The following is an 8672-nucleotide window of genomic DNA, read 5'->3' as shown; positions in this document are numbered from 1 at the left end:
AGAGAATCTGTGCATGGGCACTATGATGTTGATAAAAGAAAAAGATTACTCCGTTAGTTACTTCACGAAATGTTTACATACATATGATGGCGAGATTATTCTTTATCTACAAACGTAGAGAAAAGAATCCTGTCACCTATTGCGCATGATGAATTTAAAGCGGAGAACAAAGAACTATGTTTTAAGATGAATCGAGCAAATTGTTTGGAATAAAGAAATCTACCAATCGTATATTTTCAAATACTTAAAGTGGCTAATAGTTCAAATAGGAAATGATTCAAAAACAATTGTATGGATATTCAAAGAAAATGTTACTACGTCCATGCTTAAAGTCTTACCTTACATATCCCTTAGCAATAATAGGAAATACCAAATTTTGCTGAATACAGTCTACGACTAAGCTCTTAGGTGCTACTCTTCCCTCTGCTATCAAAGTCGAGAGGAATGGGCGAAGGTACACATGAAGTTACTTAAGTCTTCCCGTGATTAGATTAACGTTCTTGAACTAAATCGAGTATCACTAGCCGAGTCATATAGATAGGCCATGTGTCAGGTACAAGGATGCACAGCTGATCAGCTATACAACAATATGTATCACTTGGCTGGGGTAAGTAAACAACTGCAATAACTGTGCAAGGTGATATCTTGTATAAATTTCAAGGGGCATGTAGAAATGTAGCAGCATACGTTTGTTAGTTTAGGTGGTTCAAGCCGGTAGAATTAATTGCAGTCTATAGTTTTTATTATTAACATATGGCCAACATACATGGTGCAATAACCTTGGTGGGGAAAATACACCCTCAAAAGATGCCCGATTGCTATGTCGAAATATTCATGTGAATATTTGGTGATCATGTGATCAACAAAAGGGAATGTGACATATTAAATTATACACATCTGCATTTTTAATCTGCTTCTGCAAAGCTTTCCTGGACAATCTTTTTTCTAAATTCGAGATGCTGATTTTTTCCTTTTGCTTTTAATTTAATAGGTGACATTTCCTCAGGCTAAATACAATGCCCGCTTTATATTGCGTTTGAAACTACGAAAGAAACCTACTAGTCAAGTGTTTAAGTCAACAGTGTTAAAACCTGTCAATAAGCAACAAAGTTATTAAGATTATAACCTATTTAATGACAATATGTATTGTAAAATAGAAAAGATATCGAATACGTATAGCGATCCAATTATTATCTTTAGTACTGTACTTGACAATATCCTTTTATGTTTTGGTTATAATCATTAGGATTGACTAAAGTATTGAATGATTTATTAACCATTTGAAAGATGTTTTCATCCAAATATTTAATAATTTGTCATTTTTGTTTATAAGAATCTAACTTATCTTTTCAATACATTTTAATTTAATTGACTTTGACTTTGAAAAACAGTGACCATCATCTACATTTTTGTGCACAAAAAGAGATAAATTTATAGCACTTTGCATCCAATTATATAAATATTTTACACTAATTTGGATAAAATAGTAATGTATTGAGGTGTTATCACACACTATTACAGCCATGAACAAGTTACAGTCACATCTTACCAAATTTGAAATAACTTATGTACAATACATTGAACCTTCAAAACATTCTTCAAAACACAAATAAGCAGACAAAACACGCGAATCGGTACTTGTGTAACTATCAAATGTTAGGTATATCATTGTAATAATTTAAATTTTGTAACAAGCCTCCATTACGCATCCTCTGTCTACAAACTAGAAGATAAGACAATTTAAGCCTTTGTACTGTGTATACAAGCATTTTCCATCAAATATGCTATGAAGTTGGAAGGTCTCTAATTTATACATGATCTAGCCATAGCCACCAATCACAATAATATTTAACATGTTCTCTGTTAAAAAAAAGCCTGCTCTTTTTGCCTTAATGTTCTCCTTCGTTGCGATGTCAAGCAATTCATTTACACATTTTTGTAGTATCCTCAGCTGACTCTTATTTCTCTTTTCTGTTGCAATATTATTAAATTTCATAAACTTACATCTATTGGTTCTAAATTGCCATGGACATCAAAACAATACATTTTCACTCAAAATATATATTTTTCACCCAGAATTTTTATGTCGCGTGACAGTCATTTGTACAATTTTATATTTTTTATTTACTTTGGCACATCGTTTCTGAACAATATATTTTTTTTAATTCGAGATTTTGGTTTTGTTTTCTTTTGTTTCTCCTTTAATAGAATAATTGCCAATACATCTTCTCTCAACTATATAAATTTACATCAATACCTGTTTGTTCCCTATTATGGAAACTATTAGTTAACAACTATATCATTCAATATAAAAATCACTGTTGTCTGTTAAGAATGCTCTAGGACCTTTTCTCCGTTTAGATACCTGCAAAAGTAACAGCGCTGTTCCACCTTACGTTTGTCTTCCCTAAAAATTACAAGGAACAAACTTTGATCTTCTTGCATTTCTTTTCAAGGCTAGATTTGCAAAATCAATGTCAGATATACATGTTCCGAGTGTGATAATTAAAATAATGATCAACATCAACATATTGTATTATTATACCCTTAGTACATTATCAGTGAGTGACACCTGTGAAAGTACGTTCTTGGTAAATGTGGATTCTCTGTTAAAGTTGACCTGATGCAGCGTGATAAAGAACATTTCTTGTTTCAATGACCTGGAAAGAAATTTGCTACATCACTAGAAGACAAAGACTCTAAATTTGCTTGCTTCAGATATTTACAAGGCCGATAATGTAATTGCTACCAAGACCGTAGGTTTTTAATTAAAACTTAGTTGCAATACTTGTCACGAATATTTTGATGACGATTTTACACGGATCTACTTTTTAATATAATCATTTAGTATACTCTCGTTTAATTCGAAAACCATTGCAGAATAGAATATCAAGATAGTTTTAAACATATCGAATGTGTATATTCTTATGAGATATACCTAAAACGGTCACATACCCGCTGAAGGATAACCATATCGCCTTTCGCAGCATGAGTGGAAACTGTTGTAGTCCTCGAATGTCAGGAAATATCCATCGTTGCATTATGCTACAGCAATACAAGCCTTATGACAGAATATATACTTATATTTTGTAGAGCTATCGTCTTTGTCGGTATCTGTGCATATACTCGAGATTCGCAAACTTCTTCTAAACGCACTACGTTCATTGGCTTTCATGTATTAGTTCTTAGTTCGTGTACATACGCAAGCCTCTAGTAGAGCCCTAATGAAATCCACGCACCCATCTGACCAAGTACACGTGAGCCCCTTAGATGTCATTCTCGTACTACCATCGGCATAAAGACGTATGGTATATAAAACTGGGAGTATCCTTTTACATGTGAATATTAGCATTACGCCAGTTATGTGCTTCATTGTTTCATAACCGGTCATGGCCTCCCGCCTGTACATAATCAACAACCTATTTATGGACACTCTCTTTAATACTCCAACCTCACTTTGATGAATAGTGTATACAAAGGGTTAAAATTGCCGGCACCAATTAGCCTTTTCCAGATAATGACTTTCACTCCAAATATTGTTGCTAAATGACATTGTACAAATTAACCACTATATACATGTTCGCTTCTAAACGATACAGGATTAACGATGCTATAAAACGGTATGAAACAGCGGTTCACTATTACTTTACTTATATCTAAAACCGGTGAACTGCTATATTGAAAATAATAAGATATATGCATATTGAGATTAGCTTAGTACAATTAGTGATTTCAATATAAAATCGAGAGACAAAACGATGATAGTATTCTGCACTAGATCAATCAATAGACACTAACTTAAAGTTAAATAAAAGTATTACAGCATCAAGTTATCCACAAATATTCTGATTCAGTACCTAAACAGTTTATACAAAGACGAGTTGATATTCAAAAGACGAGTTGATATTCAAAAACATTAGACTATGGATGATACGAAGTTGGAAGAGATAATGTCTTGGAGAGACAACATAAAGATCAACGACAAAATAAGATATGAGATCTACAAGTCTTTACTATGCAAAGATTTAATATTTTGCATTATGATATCAGAAACATACAAGTGAATGAAGAATAAATCTATCATTTAGTTAACATCCTAAACATTCAGCAATTCTGGAATCGACTAAACCAAATATTAACGCAAAGACAAAAGCATTAAGATACAAAAATCTCAGGAAGAACACCATAAATTACAATCACCATAAATTACAATTACAATTCAATTACCATAAATCACAATCACAACTTGAGAGTTAAGAAAATACGTAAATAATTAAATTCAACAAAACAAGCGTACTAAATGTTGTACAATTTAAAAACGAAGAAAACTCCTAACACGAATACTTTCTCAAAGTTTCCAAAGAAAACTGAATTAGTCGAAATAATAGACAAGATACATCATCTTTGGCGGCTCCGTCTCGAGAGACCATGCGAGTAGTGCCTTGGAGTGTTGTCTGTCTCTGGGGTTTTGGCAATGTCTGCTGTATCTTTGCAGGCCTATGCGTGAGTGACAAAACCTATTGCAGTTGTTGAAGACGCACTGAAAAGTCTGAGTTGCTGTGGTTGCTGCCGAGCTCTTCTTTCTCTCATGTTTCTCTGCCGCCAACTGGCCTCTCCTCACATCAGCGACAGCTATCTCCAGGTGCCTCGGTCCTCGGCCTGCACTTTACAGCCGTCGGCTGAAATGTAGCATGCCTTCATGTCCCTCTTGCACACATCCTTGAAACGGAGTGATGGGCGGCGCACTCTTCTAATACCAGTGGCCAGCTGTTCATATATGATGTCTTTTGTCAGCCTCCGATATTCCATGCGTCGGACGTGTCCCAGCCATGTTTAAGATACTTGCAGTTTGCAGGATCAAAGTGTGTGGGACGCGTTCTTGTCAGCTGATTTTCAGGATGCGTTTTAGGCACCGTATATGGAAGGCGTTGTTCTTACCTCATATAGGTGATTCAGGTCTCGCATCCATATAGGAGGGTGCTGAGATCGCAGTCCTGGTAGACTTGGATTTTGGTGTGCTCTGTCAGCGCGTAGTTTTCCCACACCCTCTTCGTTAGTCGCGCCATTATGGCGTTTGCCTTTCCATGCCTTCTGTCTAGCTCCACATCGAGCGAGAGAGTGTTACTGATGGTTGACCCCCGGTAAGTAAAGTTGTTGACTGCTTCAGGGTGACACCGTCGATTTTGATGGAAAGGGTAGTGGTGGCATCTTGTTTGTCTTCTTCAGACAGATTGTGAGCCCAAACTTCTTCCAGGCATCAGCGAAACGGTCTCCCAGTCTCTGGAGGGCATCCTCGGTGTGATTCACAATAGCCGCGTCATCTGCAAAGAGTATCTCCCTGATGAGCACCGGCCTCACTTTGGTCTTCCAGCGCAGTCGTGCCAGGTTGAACAGCCTCCCGTCAGACCTGGTGTGCAGATATACGCCATCAGGGTACGAGTCGAAAGCGTAGGAAAGGAAAAGGGAGAAAAACATCCCGAAAAAGTTCGTCCACAGCACGCAGCCCTGCTTCATGCCGCTGTTGATGGGGAAGGAGTCTGAGGAGGATTCATCGTACAGGACTGTTAACTTCATATCGGCATGGAAAAAGATTATCATGCTGTGGAGTTGGGGGGGGGGGGGCAGCCGATCTTACTGAGAAGTTCAAATAGGCATTTCTTGCTGATCACTTCGAAGACCTTAGTGAGGTTGATGATCATCATGCAGAGTAGCTCACCATGCTCTTTGCTCTTCTCTTGGAGTTGTCAGAGGGAGGAGATCATATCTGTTGTCGACCTGCCTGCTCTGAATCTATGCTGCGATTACGGGTACACATGGTCCGTCAGCAGCTGCAACCTGTTGATGATCATGTGTAGGTACACTTTGCCAACGATGCTCAGGAGCAAGATTTCTCTGTAATTGTTACATGTCTTGGGGGACTGCTCCTTCCTTCTAACAGGGGCAGAATAGCTTATTCAGCGGCTGAAGCAATGTCGGTTTCTTACGTTTGATAGCTTCAGGCGGGATGCTGTCGCTACCTGGTGCTTTGTCGTTCGGAGGGAGTCGATGGCTTTGCTGAGCTCCTGTAACGTTGGAACTTTTTTCAGCTCCACCATTTTGGGCGATTTCTGTATGGTGCTAAGGTCCGCAACGGTGTACTGACGTTTCTCGGTAGTATAGCTCTGAGTAGTGCTCCACATCTCTGGCTAACTATTGCTCATCGTCTGTGACCTTCTCTCCCGTCAGAGAGTTCATGAGGGAGACCCCGTTCACTGTACGGCCTAGAGCATTCTTGATGCCACTGTTATACATTAGTTGTTACTAGACTAGGCAATGCGCTGCTTTCCTTAACACAGTTGTTGTCAATACTCGTCTGTGTACTGTCTAGCGATGCGGTTTGTGATGTTTCGGGTACTTCTGATGGCAGAACGCGTCTGTTCATTGGGGCATTTTTGTATGCTATGAAGCGTTTCGTTTATCCTCGATTTTTGGTTTCATCCTTGAAATGTGATCGTTGAACCAGTCCTGGCTGGGCCGTTCCTTCTTGTCAAACGGGGACATGGATGTGCTGTTGATGGCACCATTCATGGCATTCCACTTGGCTGTGACATTGTGCTCTGGCAGGTCCTGGAGAGCCTGGTCCAGGGAGGACACATACTCCTCCACCTTGGAGGGGACCACGTCTGCGCAGTATTGATGCGAGGGCGACCTTTTGGTTATGAGCGGTGTAGCGTGTGGCTGTAGGCGCATCATGCTGATCAAGAGGGCGTGGTCGGAATCGTAGTCTGCACTATAGTAGTTTCTGGTGGAGAGGTCGCTGTTCAGCGCAGAACGCCTGGTGATGACCAAGACGAGCTGGTGTCAGCGATGAGACCTGGGGTGTTTCCATGACAATTTGTGTTGTGGTACACGCTTGAAGAATGTGTTTGTAATGTAATGTCATGGTAGGTGCACAGCTTCTGCAGTCTCTGACCGTTTTCGTTGGTCTTGCCAGTGCCATGATGTCCGAGGCAGGTAGTCCTTGACTCGTTGTCCGCACCTACTCTGGCATTAAAGTCGCTGAGGAGGAATAGTGGCTTATCTTTAGGGCATCTTTGATCTGCCGATATAACTGATCAGTTGTGTCTTCTGAAGACATAGGGTGGGGGCGTAGACATTAAAGATGTTGACAGAAGCTGCGGCGGATGGACAAGAGACGCTCAGTGCCCCCTGATGGAGACTCAACTGATGCCAGGAGGGTGTTTTCGATAGCAAAGCCACCTCCTTGATGGAGGGGTCCCTCAGGTTGTCCACCCTTCCAGAATAAGATGTAGTTTTCCTATTTGAGGGAGACGCTGAAGGCGAGCCTTGTTTCCTGGAGGGGAGCTATTCTGACATTTAGTCTGGTGAGCTCTCTGTCAATAATAGCCGTGTTCCTGGTGTCGTCCACCTCCATGAGGTCGTCAGATATGCGTGTGCGCATGGTGCATACGTTCCTGCTTGCGAATCGAAGAGCTGAAGTTTACTTTCTTGGTTTCTTGTTTATTTTGTCTGGTGCGGGGTTTTCGATTGCTTGTCATGCTGAGCAACACACAGAGCTCCAGGAACCCACTGGAGTAGACAGACGTTGGCGGGCCAACACCTTATTGACCGGGCCTGCCCGGCTTGATGCGGGTAGTAGTCGGCCAGTCAGACGCGATGATCCCTCCCACTTTCAGAGCTGACCCGTGGCGACCCTTCCCTACGCCAATCAGGTGGGATTTATAACCCGTAGACTGCCAGCTTCCGTGTTGTTTCCTCACTCAGATGCAAGGCTGGAGTGGCCACTGCAGGGATCAAGCCTGGGCGTGGAGTATGGCGATCCTGGGCTGCCCCGACATCAGGATTCCCCTCTCGTTCTTGCTGGTGGGGTCCAAAGGTATGCTGAGCATGGCATTTGGCACCAGTTCGGATGCAGAAGCTGCCGAAAGAAAGTCGTAGTTGACACCCAGCCGCCTTAGAGGCTCTACTCCGGATTTTCTGTCTGAGTTTACGTCCGTAGCCTTTCCTTCTCGCGAAGATATCCACAAGGCATCCAATGGCTCGGACCTGGTGGGTTTGGCATCAGAGATTCATTCTCCTGTATGAACTGCCCGACAAGGCTAACGAGCTCCACCTGCCCGGGTTTGGAGTCAGGTTTTCCTTCTCTTAGACTGGCTGCCTGCCAAGGCTACCGAGCACAGTCTGCCCACCACTTATAAAGCCGAGCACTCGGTCGCGTCACACACCAAGCCCTGTGAAAACAGGAGGCCCAGCATGAAGGTGCATCTGTGGACACAATAGTGTAGGAGAGGCCATATGCAAGTAACCTCCTGCACAGCAGAGCTAGACAGTGGTACCGCGAAGATCACTACACCTGGAAAGGAGATGCTATGAGAGACGCTTCACTTTCCTTTGGCGAGCGGGGCGTCTAGGCCAGACTTTGCACACAAGATACATATAGCAGCAAAAACTAAATGAATAAAAATGAATCCATTATTGGACGAATGAAAACAGCTTTTTATCTACCACTGATTTAGTCGACAAAATCAAAATGTTTAAAAATAAGGCATTACCAATTTTAAATGCTAAAATTACTGCAGAATTTAAAAATAATTATAAGTGTGAATGTGTTGTCATTAGGGAGAGCAAAAGACAATTATTTGTGGTTTTTGCGAGTTTAAGTAAACTTCAGT

This window comes from Sinohyriopsis cumingii, chromosome 6 (assembly GCF_028554795.1).
Source record: "Sinohyriopsis cumingii isolate HCF-2022 chromosome 6, ASM2855479v2, whole genome shotgun sequence".
NCBI classification, from domain to species: domain Eukaryota; kingdom Metazoa; phylum Mollusca; class Bivalvia; order Unionida; family Unionidae; genus Sinohyriopsis; species Sinohyriopsis cumingii.
Note: the sequence above shows the minus strand (reverse complement) of the source record.